The sequence below is a fragment of the Bidens hawaiensis genome, unplaced genomic scaffold (assembly GCF_021521415.1).
Source record: "Bidens hawaiensis isolate Kalapana, Puna unplaced genomic scaffold, B.hawaiensis_p1.1 tig00043465_1, whole genome shotgun sequence".
Lineage (NCBI taxonomy): Eukaryota > Viridiplantae > Streptophyta > Magnoliopsida > Asterales > Asteraceae > Bidens > Bidens hawaiensis.
The window spans coordinates 40,745-63,670 of record NW_027497703.1 but is presented as its reverse complement, the minus strand read 5'-3'; positions in this window follow the sequence as shown (position 1 = coordinate 63,670).

Here is a 22,926-nt window from a genome sequence, read left to right as displayed (position 1 = left end):
TGGAAGATATAGGCTAAATTAGATATGTCTATTTTAAAGGAAAAAAAAAGGATCAAAGTTCTATATATTGATAATTAGCCCTGTTTTTTTTTTTCTAAGAGTCACTGAATTTAGCAAAACATGGGGAATCCAACCCACAAATAAAGTTATCGCAACTAATTTGTACATCATCTCCAACATAGTTGGGATTAAAGGCTTCTCAGGGCCCATTTAAAATTATGAGAATTATTGGCCTTTTTTGCTTCTCTCAAGTCTCATCCCCTTTTATCTTTTACTTTCCCTTATTTTTATTAAATGTAAATATGTTATCAGTTGGTACAAATTTATGAAGGCTTCTTATTGAAGATTTATTATAGAAATGACAATTTCTGTCATGTTGGGCTGTTTACGAGCCGAGTTGGGGCAAGATTGAGTTCGGCTCGGTTTTAAAACCGAGCTAAAAAGTTGAGCTTGAGCTCGGCTTGATTTTTAAAAAGAAAAATTAGTAAGTTTCAGCCGAACACAAAAAAAATTAAAAACAATACATGATCGTGTAAAACCCGAAAATGTTGTTTTTACCAACTTGCTTATATTAAGAATTGGGATTTGAGAGCTATTTGACGACCCCCCCCCCCCCCCCGAAAAAAAAAAACATTTTTAATAATATCCTATGTATATAAAAATAAAATAATCCCAGCAGAGCTAGCATGCATGCATGCAAAATCGAGCCCCATCAGGCTTGTTACAAACCGGGCGAGCTAAGCTCGCTTTCTAGTTAAGCCGGCCTGACTAAGTTTCAAACCGAGCATTCCCAAACATAATTAAAAAAAATAGAATGACGGGTGAACAAATGACATTAGCACAATGGGTAAGATACATAACGAAATGACCTAATGAAGAGGTAGGTCCAAGCAGAGCCCAGTTGGACCCGCAAGACTCACCTTGAAGAGGGACGTCTGCGCAAAGACCAACTGGTTCCGCAGGACCCACCATGCTCAGAGAGATGAAGACCTTACGCGCAGTACGCCAGCTATTCCCGCAGGAAAAGCCTCCCAATGGTGAAGTACCCCGCCTGTTCCCGCAGCTGCGGATACAAGCCATCAGCGGATCCTACCCGCACTAATAGTAAGGCTACACGCACAAGACACTAACTCTCAATAATTCAGTAATGTCACCTGAAGAAGGAATGAGCAAGCCGGGAATACTCCCGCCCCAATGAGCCAGTCCGTACGCTTCTGGAGGATCTTTTGTACTATACCTGCCAAGGTATGGACAAAATAGACAAGATCTGACCAAAGCAGCCCATCACAGGGTGACAGCTCACTGACAACAGTACGACGAGGAGCACGCTCTAGTACTTAATGTCACCATCAGCCGCTGCCTACTCACCAACCCTTGTCGTGGCACGTGCATAGCCTGCAGTTGGTGGAAAAGGAATAGTACACAGCCGGCCATGTCACTATCAGCCGCTGCCTACCCACCAACCACCAGCATGGCACGTGCTTAGCCCACAGTTGGTAGAAAAGGAATATTATACAGCTGGCTGTACCTGCTTGGAAACCTACCTTCGGCTATAAATACTCCAACACCTTGGAACGGTATCATATATTATCCGGTATCATCATATACTCTCATATATCATCTGATACTATCTTATCTGCTCTAGCTATTTCTCTTAATATACACTTATATTCAGAGCAATCTAGTCTGATTCTCACGCCGGAGGGTGGTCACAAGGAGGTATCCCCCCCCCTTCTCAGTGACGAGCTCACGGTGTCTGTTTTGCAGGTCATCAGAAGAATAACCATCTTTGCCGGACCTAACCCTCGTGGGAAACATCTACTTAACCACCAGATTATCCGTAATCTGCCGGGGTCATTTAGTGTTTCTTCATTGGCGCCATCCGTGCATAAAAGCTAGAACTAATTCTTTTTCAGTTTTTTTCAAAACCTCTGGAAAGATGGTTAAGGTTACTCCGGTGCCAAGGCCAGCGAGTGACCAAGAAACCCCGGTAACCACAACCCCAGCTACTGGGGGGAACACCGGCGAGTACACAATTTTTACGAACACTACCCCGGTTACCCAAGCCGGGGCAAGTGCAGTAAACAATCCTTCACTGGGATTCACCGATACCCAGTTGGAGAGAGAATAGATGAGGCTCCCCCGCCAAACACTTGATCAAGTTAAAGCGTGGGCGGAAGCGCGTCAGAAGGAATTCCAAGCTGAGTTGGATGAACGCTTACGTTCACTCCAACAGGCTGACGAATTCGGAAGCACTCGACAACAGCTCAACATGAGTAATGAGTGCGAGTATGATAAAGATTGGGAAGAATCTGACAGTGACGCAAACCCGCGCCATAGGGCGAAAGGGAAGCGTAAACAAGCAGATTTCCACAGAAATTTTGGAGAAACCTTTAAACCAAAAAACGCGGGTGGAAACCCACGTGACTTCTCTAAAACCTTCAGACCAACTGTTGCAAATGCGGGAACGTCCAAATTTGCAAGGGACATTGCGGAAGCAATTGCCCCGAAAAGTGCCAAACAAATGTCCAACATAGGCACATATGATGGTATATCTGACCCAGACGATCATTTGAACAGATTCATAGCGGGGGCAACCGTCAGCAATTGGACGGAACCCACGTGGTGTTACATGTTCCAAATGACTCTTGTTGGGGCAGCCAGAGCGTGGTTTGACCGTCTACCGGTCCACCACATCTACGATTGGGCAGACTTCCAGCAGAAGTTCAGCCAACACTTCAGTCAGCAAAGAAAGTATACCGAAGAGCAATGGATGATCCTCAACTGCATCCGAGAGGAAGATGAGTCTTTACTAAACTTCATCACGCGCTTCAATTCAAAGAAGCTAAGTCTGGGCACTATTAGCGAAGATCTTGTTCGCGCTGCTTTCATCCAGGGCGCGGAAGACCCAGAGCTCATCCGCACCTTAACGGGTAAAGATGGCATGCCATCCACGTGGGATGCCATCATGACAGCAGCTAAACGCTTCGCGGAAACGGAAAAGCAACTGGGTAGAGATCTTCCCCAGAGCACAAACCTCTACACTCAGAAAACAAGAGAAAACAACGTCCTTACCGCCCGACAAAACAAAAAGAGGAAGCTTGGTATTTGGCAGTCAAGGGTAAACTTTGACACCTCATCCGGCTCGCACCCTCGGTTAGGCGGAAAGGACAACATGCAGTCGTCGAACCGGAATCCCAGATGGACGCTACTCACCAAAAGCGTCATCGAAATATTTGCCACCGAGAGGCTCCCATGGCCAAAGGCTCCAATATTCCGACAGCGTCCAAACGCTGATCAAAGCAAATTCTGTGACTTCCACAGGACAAAAGGCCACACCACGAAGGAATGCGTAGCCTTGAAGGACGTCGTCGAAGCATTTGTCAGAGATGGGAAACTCACACACCTCGTGGCGTAATGAACGCTAAGCAGGTTAATGCGTGTAGAACCCCAGTTGGGGAAAACACGAATGAAACTGCAGCTTCAATGTTGGAGACTACATACTGCGTAAACAACGAGATTCCGAACCAGGTGCATATCGGCTCGAAAGGCTCGATGACACCCCCATCCCAAGAACATGGAAGGGAGCTCAATTACACAGGTTGCATGTAGATCAATTCCAAACTTGTAAATAAAAGGCCCAGAGCCACTTCTAATGGAAATGATTCTCCTTATCACATTGACGCTGATGGTCTTACATTTATACTTATGAACTTTCCACACTGATATGCCGGTATTCACCGCATAAATAAGTGTGAAAAGAAGTAAGTCGTTGTGTGTGGACGGCGGCAAAACCCGCATAAACACAAAAAACAGCAAAAATTTCTAAGGAAAAGATGAGGAAAACCTTCACGCAGGTCAGTTATAGGTAAAGTTTGGTCATCCCACTAAATGAAAGTGACGGTCCTACCCGCACAATCATGATAGAGGAAACTGAACATTCACTTATTGACAACCGCGCGTCGAAAGGTTAACTTATTCAAAACACTGATATGCCGGTATTCACCGCATAAATAAGTGGGGAAGTCGTTGCGTGTGGAAGACGGCAAAACCCGCATAAACACAAAAAACGGCAGAAATTTCTAAGGAAAAGATGAGGAAAACCTTCACGCAGGTCAGTTATAGGTGAAGATTGGTCATCCCACTAAATGAAAGTGACGGTCCTACCCGCACAATCATGATAGAGGAAACTGAACACTAACCTATTGACAACCACGCGTCGAAAGGTTAACTTATTCAAAACACTTGGAAAATTGCTAAGTTAAACTAAAGTATGTACGAGCGAATCATATATTGTTTATGAGGCAAAACAAGTGCCAAATTAAACTATAATATGCATGAGCAAGTCATATAACGTTTATAAAGCAAGTCATTAAGTGAAAGTGACGGTCCTACCCGCACAAACATTTCAAACATTACAAGAATGGCCAGGTATCTACCCGCCTGCAGAAATGTAAATCTATCCTAACGGTGGGAAGGAATCTCAAGGTTCAAACTTCAGGACCACTCCCTCCAAACCCACTCGAACCCGCACCATCAGTTAGCTGTGGCGGTTCAAGGAAAACCTTGAGAATAGTTAGCCCATCATCAGCAGCAACAATTTCGTTCACCTTCTCCACCACCGGATGCGGGAAGGCAGCATACTGGTTCACTGCTTGGTCGTAAGCAGCTTCAGTGTCCACGTCATAAAGAGGGAAGTTGGAAGGCGGGATGCCCTTCTCAACAAACCCCAGACCAAGCAGGAAACCAGCCTTTTCCCCATCCTCATGGGAAGCGTTGAGGGCTGCGCTCATGGCATCGTCATAAGATGTGTTCGTGAAGATCCGATGCACAACCTACAAAAAATATATATGTATCAAAAACTTTTCTAAGTATAAAGGAAAGCGTAAAGATATTATGAAGCTACGCATACCTGCGACAACGCTTCTCGTAGAAGCCATTCCTTGGTGATCAGAGCTTCCTGGAGGGCGTCTTGAGCTTGGTCACGGGCGCGTTCGGCTTCATTTTGGTTAAGGTTGGCAAGCAACACTTCTTTAGCTGCAGCCTCTTCAATGCCCTTCAGCTTACGCTCAGTGTGGTCAAGCATACCCCTCTGGTCCAAGATCTCTTGGAGCTTCTTGGCGTCTTCCATGGCCAAGGCATCATGAGCCTGCTGGAGCCTCTCTAGTTTGGCTTTAAGCTCCTCATTCTCGGCGCGCAGAGGCTCAGCAATGGCTTCAGCTTTGGTGGCCCTCTCGGTCGCGTTCCGCGCAGTTTCCTTAGCCAACCTAAGCTGTTCGTTAACAGCTTGGGTAGCCTTGGAACGGGCCTCGAGCCGGGCCTGAACTTCAACCTCGAGGGCCTTGAAGGCCTTTTCCTTCTCCGCAGCAATGGCGGCAAGTCTCCTGTTCTCCTCCCGGATAGCCCGTGCCTGAGCCACTTCCTGGCTACGCGCCGCCTTTAACTTGTCGTTTTCACGACAAAGCAACTCGACGTGCGGCTGCATCCTGGCAAGGAGAATCCGAAGCTCATTCGTCAGCCTACCCTCCTGGTAGCTAAACATGGCTTCCCCCAACGCACCACTTGGGGCTGCATGACGCGCCCACTCGACGCAGTCCACAGCCGTTCGAAGGGTTGTTCCCCGGCGGATGTTCCACCGTGGAACATACACCTCATTGGAATCCGAAACTGTAAAAACAAAAAACAGTTAGGAAAAGATGATAAAAAAAAGGCCAAAATAACCCTACGCACTTGTAGGGTCGACAACAGGCCGGTAGCCGCCAAACCCATCATCCGAACCTAAGGGATATCCATCCAAGAGGTCAGGCAGATGGGAAGGAGGCAGAGATTGGCTAGAAGCCCCAACCCTGAACATACCTGATGAACCGGCCGGGGACGAGGTAGTCGCCGGTGCTGGAGGCACGGTTGAAGCCGCCGCGGTAGAGACCATCGGAGGTGAACTCACTGGAGGTGAACTCACAACCGAGGCCACCGCTGCGGAGGAGCCCGCAGAAAAAATCACCGCCGGCTCAGTGAAGGATGCAGTGAATATGGCACTGACAGCCGGCGGAGATGACGTCACAATTGGAACAGTTGCCTCGACGGGATGAGCAACTGAACCAACACTGCAAACAAGCGCAGCTGCCTGGGTCATCGCCTCGGGTAGGTTGACCAAACCTACCGTCGTGGGTCCAGAACTGCTCCTTCCCGCACCACTTTGGAATGCGGTCGCATCCACGCCTGCATGAAGATTAACAAAATATTAAAAACAATGGCGGAAAGAATTGCGGGTAAGATAAAAAGTATACTTACGGGTTTTCCTAATCTTGAAGGTTCTGACGGGCGGGGACGAACCCGATGGAACTGGCCTCTTCATGCCAGTCACCGTCGTAACGCTTGGCTGCTCGGCGGTGACAACTGTCCCAACCCCCGTGACAATGGTCTCACCAGGGTTCCCCGCCACCTCCTCACTTTCGGTCTCCGAATCGGACCGATTTCCCTGATCGGCGGTGGAGGCAACCTTCGCCTTGCCCTTCACGCCGGCAGCTTTCTTCTTCCTCACGAAGAAAGGCCCATCTGCGGATCCCTCATCAGAAGATGATAAAATTAGGGAGACTCCAGCAGAGGTTTGAGCATGAACAGGGCGAGGGTTAAAGAATCCCTTACCTGGCCGCGTGGCGCTCAAAATCTCGTGGCCCGGCGGGTAGACCTCCACGAACCTATCCGCCGTTTGCTCCAGGATGGGCAACTCGTTCTCATCAAGAGCACAAGTACCCAGCCGAGCGGGACTACCGCTCTCACGCGGTTGCAGAAGCGATTGCAAGTTGTTTCCCTCTGAAAATAAAAGAGAAACAGTTAAAAGAAAAACCCTAAATCAGCAAAAAAGACGGAGCATACCGTAGGGAGTGGAATTCAAACCGTATTCGAGGATGATAGGTACTTGCGGCGTCCCAGAACCTGCATCCTTCCATACCCGGCTCATCCCAAGCATCACCATCCCAGACTCCGCAAAGCGATAAACCGGAGTCTGGATCCGGGAGATCTTGGTAAACCATTCCGCCTCCTGGTAGTTGGAGGCGTGAAGGTTGGAGAGTGCCCTCCCGTTCTTGAATGTCATCGCGATAGGGACGACACGGGCAGAGATATAGAAGAACTCCCCCTTCCAAGACCGAAGACTGCGCTCGGTAGCACAGATCTTCAAACCCTTGATCCGAGTGACCAAGGTGTACCAGCCTTGGATGCACCTCCAAGAGTAGAAGGTCATCAGGCGGTCGACGCGGGGCTCCACACCCAGAATGAGGCACACCATTCAAAATGGCGGATCTTGGCGATCGCCATTGGGTGTACCTCCGTCAAGTGTACACCGTGTTTCTCCAAAACACGGTACACAAACTTCGTCAATGGGAACCTGAGATTCCCATAGATGAAGAATGCAGCATACACCCCTATCTTCCCCTTGGAAGCATCATACACCGTCTGGTGAGGCTCTGGAAACTCAGGCTCGAGCATGAACTTCTTGACGATGTACTGATAAAGGTCGACGGAAAGAGCACACTGGCACTCGCCAGCAGTACTCTTATCGTCTTTGTCAGACGCGGACATCGGGTTCTCAGGGTATACGTCGGACTCTTCAGCAGTAACCTCAAGATCATGAGTAGAAGACATGTTGAGGTTGGAAAGAAGAACGATTTCAGGAGAATGCTCAACAAAAGTTAGAGTATTCGCCGGAAATCGCTTAGAAGAAGTGAAAGTGAGTTGAGATGCATCCTCTTCCCCCTTTATATACCCATCGCAATGAATGCGATGAATTTAATGCGGGGGAGAGGGAAAAGCGCAGGCGCAATGAGACGATGACACGTGGAAAGCAAGCTGGCAACAGCTGTCGACAGGACGCGTGCCGAAAAATTCGCGCCCACGCGCCCAAAAACTCGCGCCCACGCGCCTGAAAAAGCATCTAGAATGACCATATACTGTCACGTCGCCATAACTTCCTGCACGTCCTGAAACTGTCAGAAGAAACCGTCGGACGACGCTAACGTCCCTTCAACAGTTTGGACTATTCTTATCCTTTCACCAACTCTTCGAATTTCAAAAAGATTCAAAAAGATTCAAAGATTCAAAAATAAGAGGGACTATACCCCCTTACCTTGGTAACCAAGAAACCGTAAGACAAGTGCGGGTACAGTGTCAAGGCGAAACCCTTCACATACTTAGCACCTGCAGGGAATTGAAGCCAAGAATACCTTGGTAACCAAGAAACCGTAAGACGAGTGCGGGTACAGTGTCAAGGCGAAACCCTTCACATACTTAGCACCTGCAGGGAATTGAAGCCAAGAATACCTTGGGAGTCAAGTAACTATAAGACGAGTGCGGGTACAGTGTCAAGGCGAAACCCTTCACATACTTAGCACTCGCAGGGAATTAAAACCAAGAAGGATCTTCTGGGCCATGCTTGTGGAAAGGGAAATAATATCCCCGCATAGCGGGAACGTTGAGAACTAGATTGTTTGAAGCTCCAAGATGGAATTGGTTGTTTAACATAATTGATCACTATGTCTAAAACTACCAAAACCTCGTGGAGAATCTACACAAGTGAAACTCAACGCTCCTGACTTGCGAGGAGGTTACATACCTACCCGCATCATACCCAAAGATCAAGCAGAAAAGTCGGGAATTTCTGCACGTGACATTAGGAAACCCGCGGGAAGAATCCCCACGGAGAACCTTAATTTTCAAAACCCTTTTCAAAACCCCTTGCTTAAGTCCAAAAGTTCACCTCACTTATTAACAATTCATGAGAAGAACATTGGACTGGGGGGACTTAAAGAGGCAGCAGAGCCCAGTTGGACCCGCAAGACTCACCTTGAAGAGGGACGTCTGCGCAAAGACCAACTGGTTCCGCAGGACCCACCATGCTCAGAGAGATGAAGACCTTACGCGCAGTACGCCAGCTATTCTCGCAGGAAAAGCCTCCCAATGGTGAAGTACCCCGCCTGTTCCCGCAGCTGCGGATACAAGCCATCAGCGGATCCTACCCGCACTAATAGTAAGGCTACACGCACAAGACACTAACTCTCAATAATTCAGTAATGTCACCTGAAGAAGGAATGAGCAAGCCGGGAATACTCCCGCCCAAATAAGCCAGTCCGTACGCTTCTGGAGGATCTTTTGTACTATACCTGCCAAGGTATGGACAAAATAGACAAGATCTGACCAAAGCAGCCCATCACAGGGTGACAGCTCACTGACAACAGTACGACGAGGAGCACGCTCTAGTACTTAATGTCACCATCAGCCGCTGCCTACTCACCAACCCTTGTCGTGGCACGTGCATAGCCTGCAGTTGGTGGAAAAGGAATAGTACACAGCCGGCCATGTCACTATCAGCCGCTGCCTACCCACCAACCACCAGCATGGCACGTGCGTAGCCCACAGTTGGTAGAAAAGGAATATTATACAGCTGGCTGTACCTGCTTGGAAACCTACCTTCGGCTATAAATACTCCAACACCTTGGAACGGTATCATATATTATCCGGTATCATCATATACTCTCATATATCATCTGATACTATCTTATCTGCTCTAGCTATTTCTCTTAATATACACTTATATTCAGAGCAATCTAGTCTGATTCTCACGCCGGAGGGTGGTCACAAGGAGGTACCCCCCCCTTCTCAGTGACGAGCTCACGGTGTCTGTTTTGCAGGTCATCAGAAGAATGACCATCTTTGCCGGACCTAACCCTCGTGGGAAACATCTACTTAACCCCCAGATTATCCGTAATCTGCCGGGGTCATTTAGTGTTTCTTCACCTAATTACATAAATAGTTATCGTTCTATAAAAAACTTTTGAACGCTGACCATATTCAGTATAATTGGGTGGTCACAGGTCGGATTGTGGCCGACACAATTTTGGAAGCCCTAAAGAGTTTCTCCCGAATGGCATAACCCTTGGTTTCAATATCCTCCCCACGTAATCGGATGAACCTTTTCCCCTAATGCCGCTTGGCATCAATTATGCCGTCACAAGAGTCGAAACCCTCTAACGTAACGCAGGCAAAGGCAGTATAAAAACCCTCATTTGGTCTATCGTTTATATAATTAACGGCGATACTCTTGGACGGTTTATTATAATTTATGACAAATAATAATGATAATAATAATTATTATTATTATTATTATTATTATTATTATAATCTGTTTTATAATTCCAAAGTGAAAAGAAAATGCATAAAACTCGGTTCCGCAAATCACGCAACAATTACATCCAACAAACGGAAAAAAAAAAGAAAACTAAAAAACAAAAGAGAATAAAATAAATTAGTCAAAACACAAAAAAGTACATTGTAACTATCAAACCAGTTTAATTTTAATATGGAACAATATATATGAGGCTAGAGTATGTTTTACTTTTAAATAATTGTTACTAAAAATATATGCTGCAGAACTTAAATAATGAGCCCATATATAAATAACCATAATCAAAGTTTTATACTGATGGCAGAAATGTATGTTTTTAGGTTTCGGTAGAAAAGTTTTGTCATTAATATTATCAAGAGACTTGTGTGTTATCATCAAGTTTTTGTTAATCTATGTTTCAAGACTTTTATATAATAAAGTTTTAACAAGCATGATCCTTTAAATAATAGAGAGAAGGGATGGATGATCATGCATTCAGAACACTCATGACTCCTAAGAGTTTGATTTAGAGATATTATTATGACACTATTTCTTGAAGGTTACTTCATCTTTTATAGTTAATTGGTATTACAAGAGTTGAATAAAAAAACTTTTCTTTAATTTTGCAAATTGAAAATTAATATATTACGAATGAGTGAAAGGTGAAATTAGAGAAGCGTAAAAAACTAGATAAGACTCATAAAACTATGACACGTGACACGGATAATTACTTATTTATCAGATATAAAATTTTTTAATCTATTAGTTTTGACATTGCTATATATTCGGTTTTTAGCACCAATACACATTAAAATATGTTTTAATGTTAAGATTAAAATCCATAATTATAACTTATGATACTTACGAAACCTAGACCTTCATAGGAAGGGAGCACCTAATACACCACTAGATATCATTAGACATTAGGCTAAATATATACGTATAAACTAAACGTTATTTAATATTGGCCATGCTATTGTACAAAATACAAATCAAATGGACCCGTCACAAATTAAGTGGCATATTTTCATTCTTAAATGACACACTAGATTTACATATTGAAATAAAGTCTTTACACAATGTTTTTAAAGGTAGGTTTGACATCAATGGGGGCTTGCAACCATCGTTTCGTCCTTTATATATTTGCTTCAAATGGAAGCAAGAAAATACTTTTATTGATCTAAGTAAACAACAAAAACCACTTTTAACAACGCTAGAGTTGTAAGGTTCAAAACGGGGGTTGCATTTTTTTTAATGTTTAATGCGTTTGTGACGCCTTTTGTGCCTTAGAATTGGTTGTGTTATTTATTAGCCGTGTTTAAAGTTAAAGAAAAAAGTATGGTAAGGCATTCATGTAAACTTTATGAGGAACCAAAAATGTATGGTAGAGTTTGTCACTTGGAATTACTATAGGAAACATTAGTACGTTTATATTAATAAACGGCAACGGTAGCTTGAGTCCAAATAATGGTGATATTGAAAAACAAAAGTTTTTCTTAAAAGGCACAATTACACAAATGGACCGACGGTGTCTGAGGTTTGAGTAAAATAACATCTTTTGGTACTAAGGTTTTAAAGTAACAAGTTTGGGTTTTAAGCTTTCAATTTTGTAACAAGCTTAAGTATTAACATTAACTTATGTTAACATTTAAATTAAGATCAAGGACATTTTAGTGTTTTCAAACTTGAAGGACTAATCATGTAACTTAATTAGGCGAAGGACCGATGATGTAACTTATTAAATACTATAATATTTTTATAAAATCATTTTTTTATATTTTATTTTTTATTTATATCGTATTATTTTTAAATAACAAATTTAAAACAATATTTCAGTAGGAAAAATCAGACTTTGGTAAAAATCGAGCGTTGCATTGGAGAGTAGATGTGACCCTGGAGGGTAAAACAGAGTGTTACTACGGCGAATTGACACGAATTCTGCCGTATCAACAACATTCATTACATTATAAACAACGTTGGTAAAACTCAAGAGTTGAAATAACCCCAAAATAATTTCATCAAATTAACATATAAAAAAAATATTTAAAACAACGTTTTTTGGTCATTAAAACCTTGGTGTTGGTAAAACCTGAGTGTTGCCAGTCTCAGGCTTTGCGGTGGTGAGTAGGTAAAACGAGTGTTGGTAAAACCCGAGCGTTGTGGCGGTGAGTCGACATAAATTCGGTCAATTTCGGTTACGTTTGTCACGCAAGGCCATAGGGGCCTAGACGTATGACCAATAGTTGGTATCGGTTTTGAAAATATATCAAAGTTTATTTTATTACAGCGGAAAATTCTTTTGACAAAATATTTATTTATATAAACAGGGATTTAAATACCCTTGATAACATAAAACATTTATTTTAACATAATCATGTTTTATAAGGAGTTTAACAAAATGAGCCCTCAGATCCTTCTATATCTCAAATGAGCTGTCTCCCTATTACTCTACTGTCCTTATCACTTACTACTGATTACCTGAAAATGTTTAAAATAATACGTTAGCTAAAAGCTGGTGAATAACATTAACAGACACAAAGTATTTTATGTTTGCAAGAATTTAAAACCCGTTCAATCGTAATTTGTATTAGTATATCTACACACTCAGCGGGACTGTTCACCCGAGTGTTCAACCACGGAGCACACTAGTCTTTTTACTCATATTGACCTTAGTTTTACGTATGCCTACAACTGAGTCTCTTTGCTAGCCATGTTATTTTCATCCGTAACACGTGTATAAAATTCGGATCCAACTATACGTGCACTTATGGCCTGAATGCTATGTCGTTAGATTACCTTTACGCATCAAACATTTTGAAAGCCATTCAAGCCATGTGTTTTGAATTTTAAATCATATGTAAAATGCTTAACGTCTTCGCGTTAGTTTTAGAGTCAATGCACTCACCTTTGTTATGATCAGAATGTCTTTACTGATTTATGTTGTGCATGTTATCTCAAACCTGTAGTTACGAGAAAATCTTTGTATGAATATCTAGATCAACTGATCTAGCTTTAGACCTTTAGTCTACTTTGTAGCTTTAAACCTTGATAAAACACTTATTTTAATATAAAAGTCATTTTTATTCAAAATGCTTATTTTTGTTCGGATAACGTTTGGTGTGGCATGCTTTGGCTAATAGGTTCGAACACTCTCATCAAGCTCTCCAAGAAAGTAAACGGGTGCCGCGGTTCATTGGGATTTATACGAATTATTTCTTAGACAAGAAACTCGACTACCAGTATTTTCACCGTTCCAGTTACTACATGCCCGTCACGCTTTTCTGTTTAATTATTTATAAATATCTTTTATATAAAAAAAATAATGCTTCTTTGTCTAGAAGAAAATCAATTAACAATAACATTTGCATGTAAAACTTTATGTTTCTCAATAATAAAGAAAAATTTAATTTTGTAAGCCTTTATATATATAAAAAGCTTAAATATATCTATAAACTTTCCACGGTTTATGCTATACCCTCGACTAGGATCTAAGCTATGAAGTAGAATATCTTAAACATAACTCTTACCTTAAAATGTGTATAACGCTTAAGGACAAACAAGGAGTACTTTGACGATACGTAGAGTGTCGAGGTGTGAAACGTCGAAAATCTAGAGTGGCGTCAGGACTCCAACTCGATGGCATGAACTACGAGAGAGTGAAAGTGGTTGTGTTTTTGGATGCCACAATGAGGAGCCCATGTTCACTATTTACAGCTATCCTCGCTCGGATCATTACTCACCATCATGCGACATGTGTCGTTTTTGATGATGAGTCGTGTTATTTGGTGTTGACAAGTGGCATAATAATTGATTAGTCACTAGCCACATGTCACTTCGTGAGAAGACGTGTTATTACATGTTGACATGTGTCCTAAAATACGTAGAAAGGAAATCTAATTTTCAGTTGCATTAAATGAAGATAAGTATCGACAGTTTTGTAACAAATGTTGAGTTAAATATGTTTGAAATAACATATGACAAAGTAGAGAGAGTTGCATAGTTACTTTTTTTATTTACTTTTAGTTACGCGTCTAATGTCATGTTACACGTGTACCGAGGTTGGGATGGCAACAACATGGGGTTATGTGACCAATGTCGGATTGCAAGCGTACCGCTGTTAGGTTTCACATCTGATGCCGTGTTATGTGCATATTGACGCTGGGTTGTTTAAGAAATAACCCAAACCCATTCTGATCTATTCGGAAAATAACCTTAATCCATTTTGACTCGTTTCATTATAAAATGGTTGTCTCAATCAACTCATTCTGACCTATTATATGAGAAACAATCACCTATATATCAGTCTAAATCATTTTAAAAATAAGCCATATTAACCCAGTTTTAATATGACGGGTCAAGATTGTGATAAGTGTGGTACAATCTAAAGTGATAATGACAAACAAAAAGAGTAACTTTCCTAACTTGATGAAAATTAAGTTAATTAAATCAGTGAAATATACACAAATAGCATAACTTCATCAACAAATTATGCTATCATAACTATAACTAAAACAACAACCGAATTTAGGCCGAAACAATTAATGCAAAGTTGAGACAAGTAAACCAAAAAGATTTTATGGTTGTATAATTCAGTTTATTTTTGGTGGGTGTGGGGTAGGGGTATGTAGGCTTTTGAGGTAGTCTCACTCTCAAGTCTCAACTACTGTTTGCATGGGGTGGGTATTGCCAATAAATGACACTACGAGATATATAATTTTTGTACTTCAAAATATATATTTTTTCTCAAAACTTTTAATGGCAGCTCAGCTAGGGTTTTTAAACTTCTAATACATTTTGGAAAATATTAAGGATCTAGAGAAATACGATGGGCAAAGTCAAAGAAACAAGTCCTACAATTACGAAGAACAAACAACAATAACGTTGTAAGGCTCTGTGTTGTGGTAAAGGTTTTTTTTTTTAGAACGGCGGGATATTATAAAAAGCATCGATTAACAAGAAACTGACAGGACAAAACAAGAAAGAAAATTACTTGGATAAAAAAGGGTTCTTCAACCACTCTACTCAATTAGCTCATTAGCCACGCCCCTTCGCGAACACCACAACAGGGTTAGGGTAATTTTTGGGGGCACTATTGTCTAGGCTTCAACCCAGTCACGGGTGCTAATGGGCAAATTGGAGGGGAATGTTTGGGAAAGTGGCTTGTGAGCACATGCTTTATTCACAACAGGGTCAAGTAAGCGAGTATGGGCTTTATCCGAAGCCCAGTCAGCACGATGTTACATAATATTAAATGATGAATCCAAGACCAACGAATCCTCACAACGGATAATCTAATTGTGATAATATGTTTTATTAGAGGATGAACGGAATTAAATAAATTAACTTATAAATTTTATTCAACCAAAAAGTTATGGTTTTCTGGTCGGCTATTGGTATTTCCGACACCACATATCAAGGTTTTATATAAATTTGTAAACCGAACATGATTATTTAATCAAAAGAATCAAATACTCTTATTCATTTGACATATATCATTCCAATTTCAGTTTTATTGAAGGATCCTAGAGTCAGCTTCCTTCATATTTCAATAGCTTTTAAACCATAATGTTTCTTAAAGCATTCAAACATGAACCATTTGTGAGATTATATGTAGTAGTTTAACTATAAAGTAGTAAAGTAAATGTAACGTCAATGGAATATAGGCAGCGGGATCAACAAACCAATATTTTTAGTTTGGCAGCCAACGACCACTTTTCTATTAGGATCAACAAGGCATTCTTTTTACTACCGAAAAAATTTTTCATTGCCAACCACAAAAACATGCAAGTTACTAACATAATAAGCAGTTTTGATATATCATGCTCGTTAACCTACAACCTCCCCAACACCTTTTGGCACTCCGTTGTGCGTGTGTGTGTGGGGGGGATGTTTAACGGCGCACGCAGTCTGATTATAACAACCTATGCAATAACTTAGAAAATCTATTTGAATTTGTTTTAGATTTTTTTTTGAATGAATCAATTCGTTTAACTAAAAAAAGATTCAATTACAATAGAGAGGCAGGTAAGCGGGCAACAAGGTGCGACGTCACTCCCTTTTAAATGGCAAAACCGATCCCACTGAAAACAAAGTTATTGTTCTTCGGCATCGTTGAGTTACTGTGTACGACCCGCTAAACACTTTTTAAAAACGTAGGAACATTGGGGGCAAGAGACCCAAATGTATAAAAAGCAAAAGGAATGAAGGCATGTCGATTCTCAACACACGTCTTCTCGTGCTTAACAATTTTTCCCGCTTCTGCCTTTAGCACTGCTTGCCTAGCAACAAAATCGGTGTCCCTAAGCCCGACAAGAGGGGACACCCCAGTAAAGTCCACACAAACATGCCCCCCCCCATCCAAACACAAGAATGTTCGCTGGTCGGAAAGTAGACCTTCCTTCACGCGGATCCGACAAGAAATTCACAAGAGCCTCTTTTTTGCTGAGATTCCCGCCCGTTTTAACACACCACAAAGGACATCCCTGACCAAATCATGTCTATATTTAAACCCCAGGAGTTCTTTGCAATGAACCGCGTGTTCACCAAAATTATCTAAACAAACTTTACGGCAGATCGGGCATGGCTCATCAACTGGGAACAAGGGGATCATTAAACGATTTAAAAATGGCTCGGTACTCCACTGTTGACATCTGCTGGCCTAACCCTTCGATGGGGGTGACAGTAAAAAAGTCTTAAGCATGAGGAGCCTGAAGACATTCTAATACCGCTCTCTGACGAGAGGACATACCAAACTTTTCTCCCAAACTTTAAACATTTTTTCTATAAAGGGCACTCGCCAAACTTTAAATTCTCCAAATGTGAATTTTGGCTAGAGGAAGTTCAATTTTAGGACACATATCGTAAACGACAAAGGTATTCATGTTGATCCCGCTAAAATTGAGGCCGTTAAGGATTGGAAAAATCCAACGACTCCCACGAAAATTCGATCCTTCCTCGGTTTAGCCGGATATTATCGGCGTTTCATTCTAAACTTTTCTAAGATTTCCTTGCCTCTTACCTCCCTTACTCATAAAGGGAAACCATTCGATTGGGGTTCGAAGCAAGAGGAAGCCTTTTGTACTCTCAAGGACATGCTTTGCAATGCTCCCGTTCTAACCCTTCCCGATGTAAACGACGATTTCGTTGTATTTTGCGATGCCTCCAATCAAGGACTTGGTTGTGTTCTCATGCAACGAGGTCAAGTCATCGCTTACCCATCAAGGCAACTTAAGGTCAACGAGAAGAATTATATGACTCATGATCTCGAACTTGGTGTCGTCGTTTTCGCTCTCAAAATCTGGAGACATTACCTTTATGGTACGAAATGTGTGGTTTTTACCGATCATAAAAGCCTTTAACATATTTTTGACCAAAAAAGATCTCAACATGAGACAACGACGATGGGTCGAATTACTTAGTGAATACGATTGCGAGATTCGCTACCATCCCGGCAAAGCAAATGTTGTAGCCGACGCCCTAAGTCGAAATGTTAATGTTAAATCCGTCCTGCTTCTAAGCGTTGTTGTTCAAACCGATCTTCAAATTCGTATCTTTCAAGCTCAGCGTACCTCCGTTGAAGAAGGTAACATGTACGACGAAATGTCATGTGGAGCCGAACTTCAACTCGAAACTAAACCCGATGGTCTTTTGTACTTTCTCAATCGTTTGTGGGTTCCCGATCGCGATGACCTTTGTACTTGTATACTCGACGAAGCTCACAATTCGCGATATTCCGTTCATCCCGGTGCGGATAAGATATATTTCGATCTTCATGCTACCTTTTGGTGGCCGTGTATGAAAAAGGACGTAACGTTGTTTGTATCTAAATGTCTTACTTGCTCAAAAGTTAAAGCCGAACATCAAAGACCTTTTGGCCTACTCGAGTAACCACCGATTCCCGTTTGGAAATGGGAAGACATTGCTATGGACTTTATCACTAAATTACCCAATACCCAAAAAGGCAACGATAGTATTTTGGGTGATTATCGATCATTTAACCAAATCTGCTCATTTCATTCCGATCCGCGAAAAGTATTATGTCGAGCAGCTTGCCTAAATCTATGTTCAGGAAATTGTGTGCGACACGGTTTACCATTGACTATCATTTCTAATCGCGATGCTCGTTTTACCTCTCATTTTTTGCGATCTCTTTAAGGAGCTTTGGGAACACGTCTAGATCTTAGCACCGCTTATCATCCTCAACGGACGGTCAATCCTAACGTACGATCCAAACCCTCGAGGATATGCCACTAGCGTGTGTTCTTGACTTCTGTGGGAATTGGGCTTCTCACATTCCGTTCATCGAGTTTTCCTATAAAAATAGCTATCATTCTAGCATTGATTGGCTCCTTTTCAAGCTCTTTACGGTCGTAAATGTCGTTCCCCGATTAGTTGGAACGAAATCGGTGAAGCTCAAATCACGGGACCCAAAATGGTTCAAGAAGCCACCGACGTCATCGATCAAATCCGTAAAAACCTCCTAGCCGCTAGAAGTCGTCAAAAGAGTTACGCCGACAAAACGGCGAAAACCAATCGAATTTAATGTTGACGATCTTGTCCTTCTAAAAGTATCTCCTTGGAAGGGTAGTCCGTTTCGGAAAGAAGGGTAAGCTAGCTCCTCGTTCCGTTGGTCATTTCAAAATTCTTGAACGTTTTAGGAAGGTAGCTTATCGACTCGAACTACCGCAAGAACTTGCCAGTGTTCATCCAACATTTCATGTTTCGAATCTTTTAAAGTGCTTAGCCGAGGGTAATCTTCATATACCTCTCGACAAAGAACATGTCGATGAGTCAATGATTATGGTTGAACAACCCGTTGAGATCATGGATCCCAGCGAGAAGAAAACCAAGCGTAGTCGTATTCGGTTATTCAAAGTTCGATGGGAATCACGGCATGGCGCGGAATTCACTTGGGAACGAGAAGACGCAAAGAAAGAGAAGTATCCACATTTGTTTATATCATCGTCTTCGTCTTAATTTCGGGACGAAATTTCCCAAAAGTAGGGGATACTGTGACATTCTTCAATTTTGGGTCTCTCTTTGTATTCGTTTTGTAATCTTTAATCATGTAAGCTGACCCGTTTTGTAAACCGGAACCTTGGATATAATCAAAATGAACTACATGGGCCATTTATGTCATTTTTTAAAAGTTGGAAAAGTATGATCATCACCCCATCGCGATACGCGATGGGGGAGACCTTCCTTCATCACGTGGCGCGACCACAGGGTCTGCAGCAGCCCGTTTATTTGTTTGTTTGTGACTTGTTTTGATCCATTTTTCATGCAAACTCTAGAAAATTTCACCCATAATTGACCACCAACATTACCCTATATATACACCACCATTTCCCTTCATTTTCCCCTGCTACAACTCCAAATTATCTCTCAAACTTCATAGATTCAAGGTTGTTTATATATGTGTTCTTGAAGGTTTGACTTCCTAAAGTCAAACTGAGTTTAATCTTTCATTCTAATTAACTTATATAGTATTAATAATACTTGAATATAGTGGTACAACATATATATAATATACACCCCTTGTTACCTTTGGTAGTTGCTTCTCCGATTCCGGTCGGTGAGGTTTCGGACCTTGTAAGGTAAAGCTTTATAGAGGACTTCGTGTTCTTGATATATATATATATATAGGGGAGGGTTATTTTGAGAACCATGGTGAGTTTTAAGAACTCTAAGAACTCAATTTTGAACCACACATTTAATTAAATGATATGAAATATGTGGCTGAGATTTAATTTAATTAAAATATGAAGCAGGAGAGTGAATAAGTATTTTTGATAATTACACAAGTTTAAACGTTAGTTACACATGTGTAAAAAGTCGATTCAGTGTGTAAAAAAATACCGTAGTTTTTTGTAAATCACTTACACTTACGCATTACACATGTGTAACAAAAATTCGGAAAAAAAAATTGTTACGTTGAGTTCTTTCGAGTTCTTAAAACTCAAAGTGGTTCTCAAAAGAAATCAATCCTATATATTTATATATATGGTTAGTATCATTTAAGAACTCTAAAAAAGTTAAGAACTCTTAGGAACTCTACACAACCAAACATTTTTTAACTTTTTTTATATATTAACATTATTTAAGAGTAGTTTTATCATATTTATATAAAAAATTTTGATTACATATATAAATAACAAGTTTACATATGTGTAAAATTTATGTACTAACAAATTTACATAGGTGTATGATGATCGTCGTTTGAGTCAATCAAAAACCTAATTAAAGTACCTAGATAGGATAAGTAAGGTATCATATCCACCATGAGTATGTGGTCAATGTAATTCGTGTACATATTTACTATTATGAAGTAACTGGTTTTTAGTGCTGATCACACAAGTAATTAAAGTGAATTTAGAAAACTAAGTAACACGCAAGTAAACGAGTTCAAGCAATTAACAAACAAATCACACCCGGGAATTCAAGTAAGCAACCTACAGTTATCTTATGCAACCTAACAGATTAGTTATTAATGATTAACTAAAGACTGATCAATCAGAAAAAACCTTAGACATCAACAATCACTTTACACACGGCACTGGTTATCAAACAGTCATTGCCAGTGTGACTCAGTTAAGGGTAATTGTATGTTTTATTATATTCAATCTAACCAAACAGTCATATAATCAATTATCTAGAAACTTATAACAGATCGTTCAGACTAACGTAAACCTAAACCGACCGAACACTCATAAATACCAAACATCAATAATCATATATCAATCATCAATAATAATACAATAATATTCTTAGTCACATGAGAAAAACTGTAAAGATTACAAACTATACATCCCGGGTGCGATTCTAGGAGATTAGCGAGCCTTGACATCATTGGATCTTCAATACGGATGATATGAATCATATGTAGGGTCTTGGCACAATCTATGGTGGTGAAAATCGCCTCTTGTAGCTGCTGGAATCGCCTCTTGGTCGTCAAAACGGAGTTAGGGTTCTTCAGAATGAAAAATAACATATTAACCTAATTTTCCCGTCTTTGATGTCCATTGCGATACGCGATGGCCATATGACCATCCCATCGTGTATCGCAACCTAAGAAAACCTCATTTTCAGATTCCTCTCATTGAGAAATCCAAAATTCATATATTATGGCTCCCGTAACTCATTTTCTAGCTCAGGATATGCTTGTTTTACTTCAATGTCGCATTTTGTCAACCCATCATGTTCAGTTTTAGCATCGGCTTATGATTTTCTCATCCATATTCTTCCCGAATCCTTGTAACACTTCCCAAGACATCAACTCATGCTTCGATCTTCCCGAGATATCATTCCATGCTCGTACAAGTCTCCAATTTAACATCTTTAATGATCAATGACCTAAAATACAAAAGCACGTATGAAGTACCAAAGTTCTAACAATATATTCAATAAAACTACATAATTAATACACTAATATATATACAAAATACCCGACCATCAGTGTAAAACAAAAAATAGATATGTATAAAAAATAATTTTTAAAATTGTAATTGTAAATATAGATATAAAAAATGATAAAGCTACACTCAACTAACATTAACATACAAATTTTTTTTATAAAAAACGTTAGTTTTCATGGGTTCTTTCAAGTTCTTAAATAATTTAACAGTTCTGTAATGATACTCATCCTATATATATATATACTTATATAACTTGTTCATACATACTAACCATGCTTAACTTCTGCTCATTTTAGTTTATTTACATGTTCCATGGTTATGGGTTTGAAGATTCTAAACACGGTTTAACCGTAACTAGCTCCAAACCGTAAACCGAACTTTGTTTACTTGTTTTTGTTAAATAATTGTTTAAACATGTTTAATGTTAGATCTAAGTTTCTAAAATATTTTTTATGAGTTCTATGGTTATGGGTTTGCAGATTCTAACCTTGGTCTTAATCCGAAACTAGATCCGAACCGAAAACCAAACTCTTGTTTAAAGACTTTATTGTTAACTTTTTACTTGCAAAACTTAAGTATCATTACTTATAAATTATTATACAAGTTGTTTGATATTTAGGCATGTGGAAACCATCTATGAACTTATTGTGAGATGGAAACCCAACCAAACCGAACTAAACCGACTTTTACTCGCTTAAGACACACAAGTGTGTTTTTAGCTATCAAGACTTATATATTTCTTTAAAAATAGTTTACAAACTGATTTTAATTATTTTATTAAGTATTTGGAAATGTTGGATCCAACTTGATCTCATAAAAAAGTTTGGACCGACAAAACCGAACACTCGCTTAACGTACGTTGTTAGTTCTAAAACAATAGATCTACCTACCTGGTTAAGTATTATTGTATTTTATGAGTTATCTCATAACATTTAATATTTTGGAAAGTTGACTTTGGGTTTGACCAATTGTCAAAACCCGAACCAACAACCCGAACACTCGTTAAAACCCGTTTTAGTATCTTTATTCCAAGGGACTTGCATTCATGAATTTTACCCACCTTATTACTTAACATAGGTTGAGTAAATATTAAGGTTAGATACTTTAACCCGGTTTCGAGCAAACTTACATTTTTAAAGGGTTATTATTATAAGTTCTTAAATAGTTACATTTTACACCTTGAACTTTAATTGTTTACATTTCTCAACATTTATTTTATTTAAAGACTTTCAAGAAAACCTTTCTAAATCCGAGACTTCTTTCCTTTTAAGCATTGTTCGTTAAACCCGTCGTTCCGGCAAATCTTCAAATTATCATCTTTCATGTTTATTACTTGAACGTGAGTACTTTCAT